The sequence below is a fragment of the Fukomys damarensis genome, unplaced genomic scaffold (assembly GCF_012274545.1).
Source record: "Fukomys damarensis isolate Sample0158 unplaced genomic scaffold, DMR_v1.0_HiC HiC_scaffold_32, whole genome shotgun sequence".
Lineage (NCBI taxonomy): Eukaryota > Metazoa > Chordata > Mammalia > Rodentia > Bathyergidae > Fukomys > Fukomys damarensis.
The window spans coordinates 9,171,333-9,187,491 of record NW_022900944.1 but is presented as its reverse complement, the minus strand read 5'-3'; the positions used below and the strand labels follow the sequence as shown (position 1 = coordinate 9,187,491).

General features: G+C 40.8%; 1 protein-coding gene across 2 annotated transcripts in view; it reads left to right on the top strand.

Moving 5' to 3' along the window:
* Positions 1 to 4,716: 4,716 nt before the first annotated feature.
* Positions 4,717 to 16,159, top strand: part of Adgrg5 (adhesion G protein-coupled receptor G5) — a 38,092-nt gene continuing 26,649 nt past the window's right edge. For both annotated transcript variants that reach the window (XM_010638885.3, XM_010638887.1), the window contains exons 1-2: positions 4,717 to 4,768; positions 5,778 to 5,966. The gene's annotated coding sequence lies outside the window, so the exon portion shown is untranslated. The remainder of the gene's footprint in view (positions 4,769 to 5,777; positions 5,967 to 16,159) is intronic.

Genomic DNA, 16,159 nt, shown 5'->3' with positions numbered 1-16,159 from the left:
GGAGGCCCCACCCTAGCGTGGGGGGGACCGAAGGCTCTGTCTGGGGCGGCGGGCTCGGCTTTCCCGCCTCCGGTTCCCCCAGCGCCAGGGACATACCTGGATGGAGCCCGAATGGCACCGCGGTCCCTGCTCAGCACGTGGAGTGTGCTTATCAAGTTTTTGACTTTTGTTGACTGTACTCTTTCTGCTGGCAGCGCTGCCACTGAGTAGACGCGGGCCAATGAGTCTGTGCCCTCGCCGGGGAACGTTTTGTCCAACAAAAGGGCTGACCAAAGCAGGCTCAACTCGGGTAAAGAAGCATGGTGGGGACGTTCGCCTCACCTCCCCCCAGGTGCACAGCCCTTTGGGGGCTTCCTCTCTTGGGAGTAGGTTGTTTGCTGTCTAGTAGGGGACGGGGGCTTCTATACACCACATCCCATCCCCAGGACGGCTGCCTGAGGTGAATCTATTCCAAAAAGATGAAAAATTCACAGATGTGAGCTTGGCTGGGCTGTTATTACTTAGAAAAACTGTAGATAAATTAGATCCACTCCATAATTAGAAATATTTAGATTATAATCGCAATCATGCACGCATTAGATGGAGCAAAGAATAAATCAAATACTAATACTTGAAGACTATTTTCCTGACAAAATTGAGCACGTAGCAGCGTTCTCATCTGAGGAGGTTCTGCAGCTTTTTTTTTTTTTTGGTTTTTCTCAAAAGTATTCTAGGGCTTCCTCAAACCCAAGGCTCACTCAATCCTTTGATAACCATCACTTCTTTTTTGGAAGGCCCAGGCACTTCCCTTGTAAATGTTCCCTTTGTCTGTGGTCATTCACTGCTGGTTTCTCCCTCATTTGCTTCCATCAACTTCATGAAATCTCACACTTTTTGCAAGATATGCAGTTTCACTTGTCAGTCCACCTGCTTATGTGCTTGGTGTAGTTGGCTACTGATGGCCCTGATAATCCCTTGGAGACTACTTTTGGTAGGAATTCATGAACTGTGGTTAGCATTTACAGGTTGCTAATCTGGAAATGTTGCAGTGGCTTCTTGTGCAGTTTAGAGATTAAGACTTTGAGAAGTCAGGAGAAGGTCATCTAAAATTTAGAGCCAGGGAGATGAAGGCTCATAAAGGGTCCTGGCTCAAGATGTACACAGGGTCTCACAGCCAGTACGTGACAGTCTTGAACCAAAAGCCTGGAGTTCTTCCCCAGGTTTTGGTAGTGAGGATGGACAGGAGATGGTGGTAGAGGCTGCACCTGAACTCTGGCCATAACCTCAACACAATGAGGCCCTTTCACGGTAGGAAGAAAGAGATACTATGCTGCCTTGAGGAAAGGGGTTGCTCTGGGAAGGGCACCCACCTGCTCAGATCCAAGGTGCATTCTGGCCATAGGCTGGGCTGCTCATATTGGTCACCTAATGTCACAGTAACCGTGTGCTGGGTGTTGTCACCACTGTGTTGTAGTGAGGAAAGTAAAACTTAGAAGTTGAAGATCTTATTAGGGGTTCTCAGAGCCCCAGAGTTCCGTTTTACCCTTGTTTCTAACACTCCACACTCCAGGTATCTGAATATCATGCTAATGTGGTGTCAGGCTCCCCAGTGGCCCCAGCAGGGGCTTCTGTCCCCAACTCAGGACACTGGGGTTTTTGACTTGAGGCCTGTGACAGCATTTCCTGCACTATAGTTTTGTCCCATACCATCACCACTTTGCCATCAATGCATATAACACTTGAGCCTTTGTTTAGTAGGCATTTTTCTACAAATTGTTTCACTTTTTAGGATGTATGTAATTTTTTTTTTTTTTTTTGTACCAGGGCTTGAACTCAGGACCTCGCGCTTGCAAGGCAGGCAGCAGAACCACTGAGCTCAATCCCCAGTCCAGGGTGTATTACATTTTAGGGGACTATTTGCTATTATTAGGATAAATAGGAAATCTACGTTAGTATAAATTTTAAAAATCATACAAATAAATAGCATGCAAACAAAACAATGTTATTCAATGTTATTAAAATCTGTCTAGAAATTTTGTTTAAAGGGATGTCATTTCTACAGCCATGTTCATAGCATTATTCACAATAGCTGAAAGGTGGAAACAGCCCAAGTGTCCATTAACAGTTGAATGGATAAACAAAATGTATATATACACACAGTGGAATATTTTTCATTTTTTAAAAGGGAGGGCATGCTGACTCGTGCTACAACATGAAGGAGCCTTGAGGACATTATGCTAAGTGAAATAAGCCAGTCTGAGAAACATAAAATGCTGTTGGATTCCACTACAGAAGGTACCCAGGGTAGTCAGATTCATAAGAGATGACAGAAGGGCAGTCACTAGGGGCCTAGGGTAGGGTGAATTCAAAGTTTTTGTTTAAAGGCTACACAGTTTCACTTTGACAAGATGAAAAAAGTTTTGAAGATGGTGGTTGTGGTCACACAAGGATGATGATGTGACTGCTGCTGAACTCTATGCTTAAAAAATAGTTAACATGGTAAATTTTATGTTATATATAGTTTATCATGACAATTTAAAAAATGAAATATCTTGTTTTTGATAGCTAGTAATTAGTGAGTTAGCAAGAACCTGTCTCAAAATAAAAAATAAAAGGGGCTAGGGTTATAGTTCAGTGTTGAAAGCCCTGGGTTCAGTCTTCAGTACTGCAAGGAAAAAAAAAATTTTTTTTGTTTTGATGTCTAATAATGGGAGAAAAAGTCAGAAGAACCTAAGTCAGCATTAGAAAGAGACTGAAGATAATTTATCCCTAAACCAAGGCTTTTGCAGTATGCAACCAAGATTGGAGAAGAGTAGAAGTAAAAGACACATTTACCATGTGACTCAGTTGCACTGGTGACCTGTTGGGGATCTCACGTATATTCCCCTTAGAGCCCACTGGGGTGAGTAGCCCCCACATGGGCAGACACTTCTCTAGGAGTGGTATGTGGCCCTATTGTTTGGGTGATAGAGCAGGGCCCTGGCATGCTTTCTCATACTTCAGCTTCTAGAATGTTCTTTAGGGTCGTAGAGGGCAGAGAAGTCTTCTAGGAGGAGGCAGGACTTGAGCTGAGTCCCAAGTGGTGGGTTGGTGGAGGGCTGCCGAGGTCCCTGTGTGTCACAGCTGGGGCCAAGCAGGAAGGTAGGCTTGAATATGGCCAGCACATAATGGAACCTGGTGGAATAGAGCCATACGGAGTCATCCCTGGCTTTTGAGCAGGAGAACATACGGAAGTGAATTCCAGGCTATGGAGTGCAGGGCTAAATAACTGACATCCCAAATGGGAAACAGAGGGGCTGTGGGTGGTGGGTAAGGGAGGAGGGTCTCCTCCTGGACCCTGAAACTAGCTGCTTGGGCTTACACTTGAGGAAGGAGGTGACTTGTGGTTCAAACCTAGAGGTGGCCAGGAGACCTCAGACAGGAAGAGCTGGAGGTCAAGATCTGGGTCATTGTCATAGAAAACCAAAGTACAAGGCTGGGGGTATAGCTCAATGATACAGTTCTTGCTTAGCATGCACAAGGTCCTGGGCTCCATCCCCAGCACCACAAAACTACAACAGACTGCAGAGAGGGCAAGGGCTTACCCAAGTCACCCAGCAGGGGTATGGCCAATGTCCCTGCAGAGCCTTTGTGCTGCCCCTGAGGTGGGGACAAGTCCATCTTCTAAAGCACAGCTCCCCTGCCCTCTCCCACAGAGCCACAGTGCTCCCTGTGGGCTATGCTTGGGTTGATGCTAACAGCGCTCATGTGGCAGGCGCAGAGGCAGGAGACCATGCCGGGACCTGTCTGCTTTCTCCCTGTTACTGCATTTCCATCCCCACTCCCACCCCTCAGGGATGGAAGAGCACATTCCTGAGTCACAATTTTCCCAGGGGTTCTGGTTGGGGCTCAAGCAGCAGACACCCTGTTTCCCCCTACACACACGCATGCACTCACCCTCACTCCCTCCTTTCCTTAGAGTTCCTCAGAGAGTGGTGTAGCTCAGGATTGTGGGGACCCAGTTCAAGGAGAAGCAGCTTGTTTACTGCCCCACTTGTTCTGGGTGTGCTTTCTGAGCTGTGCTGCCCGGGAGGCCTCTGTCCCAGGGCCCAGCCACTGGACAATTTAGGGCCAGGTCTTTCTCTTTTCTGGGCTACAGGGTCCTCATCTGTGAAACATGGCAACTTTACAAAACACTTCTGGTGACTTTGCAGCGGTATTTCTACCCGGTGGTACTGCTATGAGGGAAACTAAAGTTCAGAGAGTTTAAGTTTCTTGCCCCAATCACTCAGCTAATGAATGGTGGCTTGGTGCTGGAAGCCAGGCAGTCTGGCCTACCCCTTGCCTCACATCCCTGCCATCGCTCATCCTGTGGATTGTCAGGTCAGGCAGAGGTCATTCTCCCTTTTCTACAGATGGGGAAACTGAGGTACAGGGCAGTGATACCGCTTTTCCCAATATGCAGGGCCAAGGTGGGTCTTAGGTCCTGCACTGCACTGTGTTGCCCAGTCCTCACACCCCTCCATGGAGGTGCAATTGTCCCCTAGAGGTGCTGGGCCCTGAGAAGGAGAGCTTGGCCTAAGTATCAGCTCAGAGGAAGCAGAAGCTGCTGCAGCAAAAGAAGAAGTGAAACCAAGGCGCAGTGTGCGGTGGGATGAAAAAGGCAAGAGAAGCAAAGTGGGAGTGTATGTGTGGGGGGTGGGGTGGGGGGGTGAACAGAGAGGTTACTGCAGCTGGTGCCTCAGACTTCCCCTTCTTCCGGCAGCAGCAAGAGGGGTGAGACGAGGGTAGCAGAGTGGCAGCAGCACAGGTCAGTCCCCTGGGTCTTTCTTCCTTCTCTCCCAGCTCTCTGTCCTTATCCACAGCATTCCCACACCCCCGTGTGCCCTGGACTGACCCTTCCCAGTGGTCACTGGCCTCGCGATGTCCCAGGAGAAGCAAGCTGGGGACCCAAACTCCTTCCACTCTGGGTGGCGACTCTAGTTCTGTGGGATGTGGAGAGCTGTGTTGTCAGAAAAGGCGATTTCAACCTGAGAGGGAAAGGGCTGGGGTGATAACTCACTATACCATCCACAGACTGGACAAAAATAAATTTTAAAAAGAAAAATGAAGGAGTGATTAGGTGTTGGGTTTAAGTCTTAACTTCCTCATGTAGCCTGAGGAAAATTATTGGACCTATCTAGACCTGTTTCCTCATCTGGAAAATGGGGCTGGTCCTATAACCTGTACCTTGAGTGACAGCGGTGAGAGATCATGAGATGCTCAGCAAACTGTACCAGTCAACTTCCTCTCTGAGCACCGTGTGGCCTGAGGACTACCTGCTGGCTGTGCTGCAGCCTCTATTTGCCCCTCTGTGAAAAATAGCAGCTCTCAGGGCTGTTTGGCAGAGACCCAAGGTCACTCCCCACGTGCACCAGGAGGAAGCCAGAGGTGGAGGCTCTGCGGTATGGTGGGCAGAGGCAGCAGCTTAGTGGAGCAGTGAGGTCATGTACAGTGGCAGGGTGGGCTTTCACGAGGGTGTGATCAGCTTGAGGAGTAAAGAAGATGGACTCCTGGCCAGGGACTTTGCTCGGAGCCTTGCACCTGGATCAGAGCCTGACTCTCAGGAGTGCGGATAAGCTCAACGGTGGTCTGAGTCTCTGTCTTTGGGAAATAGGGCTCTTCAGCCTCATTTTGCAGATGAGGAAACCTGAGGCCCAGAGAATTTAAGTTCCTTGCCCAATGTCACAGAGCCTGGACACTGAATACTGGAGCTGGTTACTAATTTGCATCTTCCAAGTCTGTTCCATGCTTCACGTGTCTCCTCATCTCTCTCTTAGCTTAACTAGGGTCTTACTTGTCCACTCAGTGGCTCAGCTCAGCTACCCAGCAGTCACTGGGATTTGGAGTCTGGAGCACTGGGTTTCAGCCCATTCTGACCACCTGGCTGCTGTAGAACCACAAGCAAACTACTTCTTTTGTGGGTATTCAGTGTTCCTGCAATCTATTGGAGCCATCTTGGAAGTCAGGTAAGGGATTCCTGATTCCCAGAGGCCCCCACATAATGACTTATTAGGAGGGGAGCCTGATGTCCAAGGTTGTTGGGGTGATGGTGCATGGGACGGGAAGGGTGCTTGGAGGTTACCAGTCGAAGTGAAGATGGTGGTTTGCCCCTGAGAAAGGGCGTAGAAACCATACTTCCACCCCGTGTGCTGAGGTAGGGTCACTTCTGCTTGGGCCTTGATCTCTTCATTTGTAAGGAGGGGTCAGGGTCCTCTTCCCTCAGTGCCTGCCTGGGAGCAGTGTGGCTCAGGGCCTGGGGACCTGGTCCTTGGGTGCATACCCTGAAGGTCAAGTCTACCCGCCTGCTGGGCCTCAGTTTCCCTGTTAGTGCTGTGAAGGGCAGGACAAGTTGGGCAGAGGTTCTTTCTGCACTCTTTGGTTCTCTACTACTTTGGGCTTGGTTTTCTCATCTGAAGTCCTTTGCACTGTGTATTTAGCAGCTTTCTTGGTCTCCCCAAACTTTGGCTCTCATTTTTTCCCAGGTTCTGAGAGGGCGGGTGACTCCAAAGACAGTAACACAGACATATAAATGAACAATAACCAGATAAATAAGAATTTGGCACTCTGATTCCATCATTTCCATTTCTGTAAATAAACGTTACATTAATAAATAGTATTGTGAAAAATGGGTGACCATTGGGGAAAAATAAAATTGGGTCTGTATCTCACACCATGTTCCTGGACCAATGTAATGGAATGGAGATTCCAATGTGAAAATGAAACCATAAAAATACTAGAAGAAGCCAGGTGTGGTGGTACATGCCTGTAATCCCAGCACTTGGGAGGCTGAGGCAGGAGGACCTCTGCAAGTTCGAGGCCAGCCTGGGCTACATAGCAAGACCCTATGTGTCTCACCCCCCCACAAAATACCAGAAAATACCAGAAGAGATGCTGAATTTCTTAATAACATTAAAGTAGGGGAATGTTTTTCTAGCTGTGATTCAAACTCCAGATGCCTAAGGAGAAAATACTGATATTAAAATAATTTAAAATGATATCTCAAGCCAGGAGTGGAGGCACATGTCTGTAAACCAGCACTCTGGAGGCCAAGGCAGAAGGATTGCTGCAAGTTCAAGGCTGGTCTCAGCTATATCATGAGACCTTATCTCAAAAAAACAAAAACAAGCAAAACAAAACAAAACAAAAAGCCTCTACATGGCAAAAAAAAAAAAAAAAAAAAAAAAAAAAAAAAAAAAAAAAAAAAAAACCCAAAAAAAAAAAAAAAAAAAAAAAAAAAAAAAAAAAATCCAAACAAAATAAAAGGAAACATAAAACAAAACATACATAATGTTAAAAGACAAATGACAAACTAGGAGAAATATTTGCAATTCATGTAACAAACAGCTGCTTTTCCTGTTATGTAAAGAGTTTCTAGAAACTGCTAGGAAAAAGTCCAACCAGATATACAAATGGGCACATGGTGAACTGACGTGCATGGGAAATGATGTAACTATAGCTGCACTGTTTATAAGAGCAAAAGACTAGGACTGCTACAACTGGCTTTTAACAGCAGACTGTTAAATTCTGGCTTATCTTTACAAGGTTAGAATATGCAGTTTAAAAGCAAAGTCTTTCTAAACATTGTTATGGAAGGCTCTTTTTCAAGGGAAACAAGCAAAGTGCAGATTACCATGTAGAGTCAGCTATTTCTTTTGGTATAAAATTGGGGAGACCCTCTTTGCTTATGTTTGTATGAAGAAATCTGGAAGATACACAAAACTCTACCAACTGGTATCCGGTGACAGTGAACTGAGCACCAACTGGTTGAGTTTGCAGATTGGAGGACTATTTTGTTTTTAGAGCCTTTTGTGTTTTTTATTTACACTTGAAAGATGTAAATTTTTAAGCTATCCAAAGAGTAAATAGAAATTAAGAAGTGTGTAACTACACCATTTGGGGAAACATCAGAAAATACAGACAGCTAATATGGTACAAATAAGTCCATAATTTTTCTGCCTAGAAGTGGCAACCATTTATCTTGCATGTGTGTCTTTCTGCTTTTGCATATATAAAAAGTATGATTTTTTTTTTGCAGGGATGGGATGATGTTTTGAAACATGTCTTTTGTTCTTCAGAAGGAAAATTATTTTTCTGTATTGATAAATTATCATCTGGAGCATTTAAAAATTCTAAGCACTAAAAACTTTTTCTTTCTGTTGTGAAGATAATACATGTCAGTTGTACAAAATTTAAGTGAAACAGAAAAAAGTAAAGATGAAGGGAAAAAAGCTTCCTTCAAAACAACATTATTTACATTTTGGTTAATTAGCCTTCTAAATATCTCAATACGCTTGAACTTGCATATAAATATACTTTGCCATACATGTGATTCTATCTTGTGAGTTGTTTTCAGCCTGCTCTTTCCAAGCAGGGATAGGACCTCCTTTTCATTAACCTGGCTATATAAATATAATTTTTTTTTTTTGTACCAGGGATCAAACTCAGGACCTTGTGTTTGCAAGGCAGGAGTGGTGCCACTGAGCCAAATCCCCAGCGCCGTAAATATAAATTTTAATAGAAAAATTTTAATCTACTTACTGTCTATAAATTTTTAATTTAGGGAAACTTATAAATTCACAATTTCTTGCAAAAAATAGTACAGATAAATTCTGTGTTTTCACCCAATTTCTTTTGGTAGTAATATCCTATGTTCCTGTAGTACACTATGAAAACCAGGATTGACTTAGTACAATTCAAAGAGTTTATTGAGATTCCACCAGTTTTGTTGCACTCATTTATTTGCGTGCATAGTATGGGTGTATATTTAATTCTGTGCAATTTTATTACACATGTAAATTCCTGTAACCCTCACCACAGTCAAGACACAAAACTATTCCATCACCACAAGGATCTTGCAGCTCCCCGTCAAAGACACACGTCCTCCCCAACATTTGCCAACCACGAATCTGTCCCTGCTCTATAATTTTCATTTCAAGCACGTTATACAAATCACATCATACAGGGTGCAACACTTGAATTGGCTTTTTTGTTTTGCTCAGGATAATTCTAATTCTCTTGAGTCATCCAACTTGTATGTATCAGAAGTTTTTTTTTAATTAAATTTTTTTTTCATCGTTGAGCTGTAGTCATGGTATGGGTATGCCACGGTTCATTTAACTGTTCACCCTTTGAAGGAGCACAGAGGTTATTCCGTTAGGGGTCATCATGACTAAAGCTGCTTGGAGTATCCATATATAGGTTTTTGTGTGAACATGAGTTTTTCTTTCTTTGGGGTAAAAGCCCAAGTTCACCACTGTTGGATCATATGGTAGGCACACATTTAGTTTTTTATGAATTTGCTCAACTGTTTTCCAATATTCCTCTTTTATAAGATATTTACATAGTTTTCAAATTTTCTTTATTATCAACAATAGCATTCTAAATATTTTTATATGGATGTATTCCTAGCTTGCTCTATTATTTCCATAGGATAAATTTCTTTTAAATTTTATTTTATTTTATTAGTTTATGTTTGCATTTCATGCAGTTTACAGTCACCTTAGGGAGTGGTTACATTACATATTGCAGCTTGTTTTTTTTTTTTTCTCATCCTCTCCCCTCCCCCTCCTCCTCTGGTTCCTCTATCGTCTTTTTCATACTTGTTGATATTATTTATCTTAGCTCATGTTATGGAGTACCATGTTTACTTTGATTGGAGTTATTAGGATCCTGTGTGTGACACATCCTTATTTCTCTCCTCCTCCTCCTCCTCACCCCTCATCCTTTTTCCCTTGGAGCACTTCCCTATTGGATGAGAGCTGTCCCTTCATCTCTTTCTATCCATCTTCTATCATTTTCTTTGTTTGTACTGTGCCTCACTCAAATGAGATACCATATGGGATTTAAGCTTCTATGTCTGATTTATTTCACGCAACAGTATATTTTCCAGGTGCATCTAATTTCCCACAAATGCCTCAAATTTGACATTCTTTATAGCAGAGTAGTATTCCATTATGTAGAGATATCACATTTTGTTTATCCAACCATCTGTTAATAAGTATACAGGCTACTTCCAGGATTTTGCTATTATGAATTGTGCTGCTATGAACGTGTATTGCTGTAGCTTGATGATTTAAGCTCTGTGGGGAAGAATCCTAGCAGAGGAATAGCTGGGTCATGTGGAATTTCTAATTTCAATTCTTTGAGAAGTCTCCGTATTGATTACCATAATGGTGCTTTCCCACCAACAGTGGAGGAGGGTTCACCTGTATTTGTTACTGTTCGATTTCCTAAAGATTACCATTCTTTCTGGGGCAAGATGGAATCTTAATTTGTCTTAATTTGCATTTCTCTAATGATTAGAGATGTTGAACATTTTTTCATATAACCATTTGTACTTCTTCCCATGTGAAGTGTCTGTTCATTTTTCTACCCCATTTATTGATCAGGTCTTTAATTTTAGTTGGTTTAATTTTTTTTTGAGTTCTTTGTAAATTCTAGCTATTAGTCCTCTGTCTGAGGAATAAGTTGGAAAAATTCTTTTCCCAGGGCCAGGGACTTAGCTCAGTGGTACCACATGTGCCTCAAAAGTGCAAGGTGCTGAGTTTAATTCCCTTGTGAGTTTTCTTCCTCATGAGAAGGATGGTTGACTCTCTTTTCTTCATCTCCTCTTATCCAGTCTCTCAATGTGGTGTTTTTTTTTTTTTTTTGGCTTGGTTTTCTAATATCTGAGTTAACAAGCTAAATTCAGCCCTTTGGAATGTGGTATTGTTAGTTTTGACAAATGCCTACACTCATATAAACATGTATATCATAGTCAGGAGGTAAAACATTTCTATTGCCCTGAAAAGTTGCTGTGTGCCCTTTTGTTGTCATATCTTTTTCCCACTCCCTGGCAACTATGGCTTTTATGTCTAACCTTATTATTTTTACTTTTCAAAATGATCATAGAAGAGGGATCACAAAATATTCAGCCTTTGGTGTCAGGTTTCATTCACTTAGCTTAATGATTTTGAGATTTACCAATGCATTTTCTATTTCAACAGTTCATTCCTTTTCATTGCTGAATATTATTCCATTTTATAGATGTACCATGATGATTTTCACCAGTTGATAGATATTGCTATTTTTTCCAGTTTTTGGCTGGTTTGAATAAAGCTGCTACAAACGTTTGCACATGGAAGTCTTTGTGTGGACATATCATTTCATTTTTCTTGGGTAAATTCCTAGAAATATAATTGCTCATTGTATGTTAAGAGTATCTTTATGAGAAATTGCCAAGCTGTTTTCAAAGTAGGTGTTCCATTTTTCAGTCCCTCCAAAAAAGAGGGAGCTTTCCAGATATTTTATATCCTCAACAGCACTTGACATTACCTGTTGTTTTAACTTTAGACATTGGGGAAGGTGTGTAGTCATATTTCATTGTGTTTTTTATTTGCATTTCTCTATTTATTAATAAGAATGAACATTTTTCTTATGCTTATTTGCTATCTATATATCTTTTTGGTGTAGTACTTTTCAAACATTTCCCTTTTATTAGGTGTTTCTGTCATTTTGTTAGTTGTAAAGTTCTTTATATACTCCACATTTTAAAATAGTCTTTAACACCACCTGCCTCTCAAGCGCAAGGGTCTGAGTTTGATCCCAAGTACAAAAAAAAAAGTCTTTAAATGGTCTTTTAAATTGTGATTTAAAAAAAAATTGCATAGGTAGTTGCATATATTTTCTCTCAGACTATGATGGTTGCTCTTGATTATCAACTTGTTGGTTGGGTTGAGAGACACCAAAGAGATCAGTAAAGCACACTTTGTGAGTTAGGGTCATAAGCACAAGAGCTTGGGGACTGTTTTTGGTCCTGGGCCCCTTACATTGACTCTGTCTCTGTTTCTCTGCTGCATGGCTGCCATGAAGTAATCGGTTTTCCTCTACCCTGCCTTTCTGCCATGATGTTTCCGCCTCAGAGCTTGCAGAACATGGACCGAAGCCACTGAAACTGTGAGCCAAAATAAATCTTTCTTCCTCTAAGTTGCTCTTCACAGTTATTCAGTAATAGCAACAAAAATCTGACTAATATACAAACTGTGATTTGTCTTCTCATTCCTATGACAGTGACCTTTAGAGGGTAGAATTTATGAAATCCAATTTATTAAGTTTTTTCTTTTATGGATTCATAGTTTTGGCATTGTTTCTAGGAAATTGTTGCTTAACCTAAAGTCAGAAAGATTTTCCCCTTTGTTCTTTTATCAGAAGTTTTATAGTTTTAGTTTTGTAATTTCAATCCATGACCCATTTTGAGTTAGATATTGTATGTTACAAGTTATGGTTCCAAGTTCTCTTTTATTTTGGCATCAGATTTTTTTTCAGAGCCATTTGTTAAAGACTATACTCACTTCATTGAATTCTTTTGCATCTTTATAAAAAAATCAATTGACAGTAATAAGAATTGAAATATAAATCAGTATGGTCGATCTGTAGGTACATTTTTGGACTCTTTTCTGTTCCAGTCATACATAGCTCTACCATATGCCAATAACACATTGTCTTGATTACTATAGCTTTATAGCAAGGCTTGTTATCAGATAGTGCAAGTCTTTCAACTTTGTTCTTTTTCAACATTATTTTGACTAGTTTAGGTACTGTGCTTTTCCATTTAATATAATTTAATTTATTTAAAATTTTTATTGAAAAATTTTTTGGTGCTGAGAACTGAAACCAGGGCCTTATACTTGCTAGGCAAGCACTGTATCACTGAGCTAAATCCAACCCTCCATTTAATTTTAGAATCAACTTGTCAGTTTCTACAAAATGTCCTTCAGGGATATGAATTGGAATCTATCGGGGATTTGGAGGGAAACTATATTCATGAGGGAATATTGGTTTGTAGTTTTCTTTTACTTTTCTTGTTATGTCTATGGCTGTGAAAGATTGATCTTATGAAATGAGTTTGGAAGCATTTCTCCCTCCTTTATTTTCTGAGTGAATATGCTTAGGATTGTCACTTTTTTCTTCCTTTATAAGATATTTTGTAGAGTTGGTGTTATTATTTCTTAGATGTTTGGAAGAATTGTCCAGTGAAGCCATCAAAACCTGACATTTTACTTGTGGAAAGGCTTTTAAATTATGAATGCAATTCCTTTAATACATACTATCAATAAACAAAGGACTATTTATATTATCTATTTCTTTTCCTCCTCCACCTTCCTCTTTTCTTTCTGGGATTGTGTGTGTGTGTGTGTGTGTGTGTGTGTGTGTGTATGTGTGTGTGTATACCTGCGATCAAACTTGGGACCTTGTGCTTGTGAGGCAGGCAGCAGAACCGTTGAGCTAAATCCCGGCCCTTTTTTCTTTTCTTTACTTAGTTCTCTCTCTCTCTCTCTCTCTCTCTCTCTCTCTCTCTCTCTCTCTCTCTTTCTCTTTCTTTCTGTGTGGTACTGGGGACTTAACTCAGGGCCTTTGTATAGAGCTGCATTCTGCAAACTTTTTAAACTTTTAAATTTTGAGACAGGGTCTTGCTAGTCACTAAATTGCCCAGGCTAGGGTTGAATTTGGGACCTTCCTCCCTCAATCTCTGGGATTACTCTTGTGCACTGCTCTGCCCAGCTGAGTTTTGAATAAGCTTTGCTAGTTTGTGTCTTTTAAGAAAAATTTTCTATTTTATATAATGTATATAACTTATTAACATAAATTGTTAATATTATTCCCTTATCTTTTTTTTTTCTTTTTTTGGATGCATGATCTTACTATGTTGCTCAGATTGTCCCATTACTTATTTATCTCTCTGTCTATCTATCTATTTATATTGTGTTACTGGGGATTGAACCTAAGACCTTGGTCAGTCCTTTTACTTTGTTTTATTTTGAGGCAGGGTCTCAATGAATTGCTAAATTGCCCAGGCTGAGTTTGAACTTGTGATCCTCCTGCCTCAGCCTCTCAGAATGCTGGGATTATAGGCATGTACCATCACACTACATCCCATTTTTTTAAATCCTTTTGTCTGTAGGTTCTTTTTTTTTTTTTGAGACAGGGTCTTGCTATGCAGTGCAGGCTAGCCTTGGATTCACAGAGATTCTTCTGCCTGAGCCTCCTGAGTGCCTGACCTTTTTGCATTTTTATATTTCACTGATTTATAGTCTTTATTATTTTCTTCCTTCTGCTTACTTTGTGCTTAATTTTACCTTATTTTTATGCCTTTTTTTTTTTTTTGGAAACAGGATCTCACTATGTAGATCAGGCTGGCCTTGATTTCACTATGTAGTCAGGTTAGCCTCCTGAACTCACAGCAATCCTCCTGCTTCAGCTTCCTGTGTGCAAGATTACAGGTGTACACCACCATGCCCTATTATTTTATTCTTTTTAAAGGTGGAATCTTAGATAAATGACTTGAAATATTTTATCTTTTCTAATATAAACATTTAATGATATAAAATTTTTTCTAACCATTGCTTTAACTGCATCCTGAAAAAATCAATATGTTTGTTTTAATTTTTATGCAATCTAAAATAGTAGTTTTCTTTGTGACTCTGTCTTTGACCTATGGTTTACTTAATAATACATTTTAAAAATTTCATGTGTTTGGGGATTTTTCCAGACCTTTTTGTTTTTTTTTTTTGAGACAAGGTCTTGCTATGTAGTACAGGCTGACCTTGCACTTGAAGTAATCCTCCTGCCTCAGTTTCTCAAGTGCTGGCATTACGGGCCCGTGGCACCATGCCCAGCTTTTCCAGACATTTTTATGTTATCAATTTCTACTTTAGTTTCCTGTAGTTGTAGAACTTACCTTTTATAATTTTAGACCTTTTAAATGTATTTGGACTTTTCTTTTCTTTTTGGTACTGGGTATTGAACTCGGGACCTTGTGCTTATGAGACAGAGGGCGGCACCACTGAGCTAAATCCCTGGCCCTAGATTTGTTTTATATCCAGGAATATGGTCTATTTTTGTGAATGTTTAGTGTGCACCTGAAAAAAATGCATATTTTGCTGTTGTTGGGAATAGTTTCCATGTCTCAGTAAGATTAAGTTGTTGACAGTGCTGCTCAGGTCTTGTATTTCCAACTTTTTCTCCATTTGTTCTCTCATCATTGAGAGAAGAATACTGCATCTTGCAACTTTAATCGTTAGTTGATCTGCTGCTCCTTTCAGTGCTAGCCATTTTTGCTATTAGAGGCACCTTTTTGATAGATATATCCCCTTAGCCTTGTATAACCTTTATCTCCCCAAATATTCTTTATCCCAGGGAATATTAGTGTAGCTATTCCATCTTACTTATGATTAGTATATCTTTTCCCATTATTTTACATTTAATTTATTGATATCGTTATATTTAATATTTTTATAAAAGTGAGCGCATATTAATTATACAAGATAATGGGCATCACTGTGACATTTTTGCACATGCATATGACATACTTTTATTTTGTACTGGAAATTGAACTCAGGACCTTGTTCTTAACAGGCAGGTGCAGCACAGCTGAGCTACATCCCAAGCCCCTTATGTGACATCCTTTTTCATATTCACTTCCTCATTACACTCCCTGTCCCTTGCCTTTCTCTCCCCACCCCTTCCTCTTCTCTGATAGTCCCCTTTCTATTTTCATATCATTTTTTTCTAGATTCCACATGTGAGAGAAAATGTGATTCTTGTCCAAACCTGGCTTATTTTACATAACATAATGATCTCCATTTCCACACATTTTCCTGCAAATGGCATCATTTCATTTTTCCTCCTCCTCCTTTCCCTCCTCTTCCTCCTCCTCCTCTTTCCCTAGGGATTGAACCCAAAGCCTTTGCACTGAGCTACATACCCAGCCCTTTTTATATTTTGAGACAGGGTTTGACCAAGTTGCTAAATTTCCCCAGCTGGGTTTGAAACTTTAATCCTTCTGCCTCAACTTCCCAGAGTGCTTGGATTCCAGTCATGCACTACTACACCTGGTTTCATTCTTTATAGATAGATATTTTCTTTATTTATCATTTGTTGATGGGAATCCTGGTGGATTCCATAATGTGGCTATTATGAATTATGCTACAGTAAACACGGGTGTGTAGGTATCTTTGTAGTGTGTAAACTTTGATTCCTTTGGGTATACACTGAAGAGTGGTAAAGCTAGATCCCTTCGCAGTTCTATATTTTCAGTTGTTTAAGGAACCTCCATACTGATTTCTATAGTGGCTGCAAGGATATCCATTTCCATCAATAGTGCTGGAGGGTTCTTTGTTCC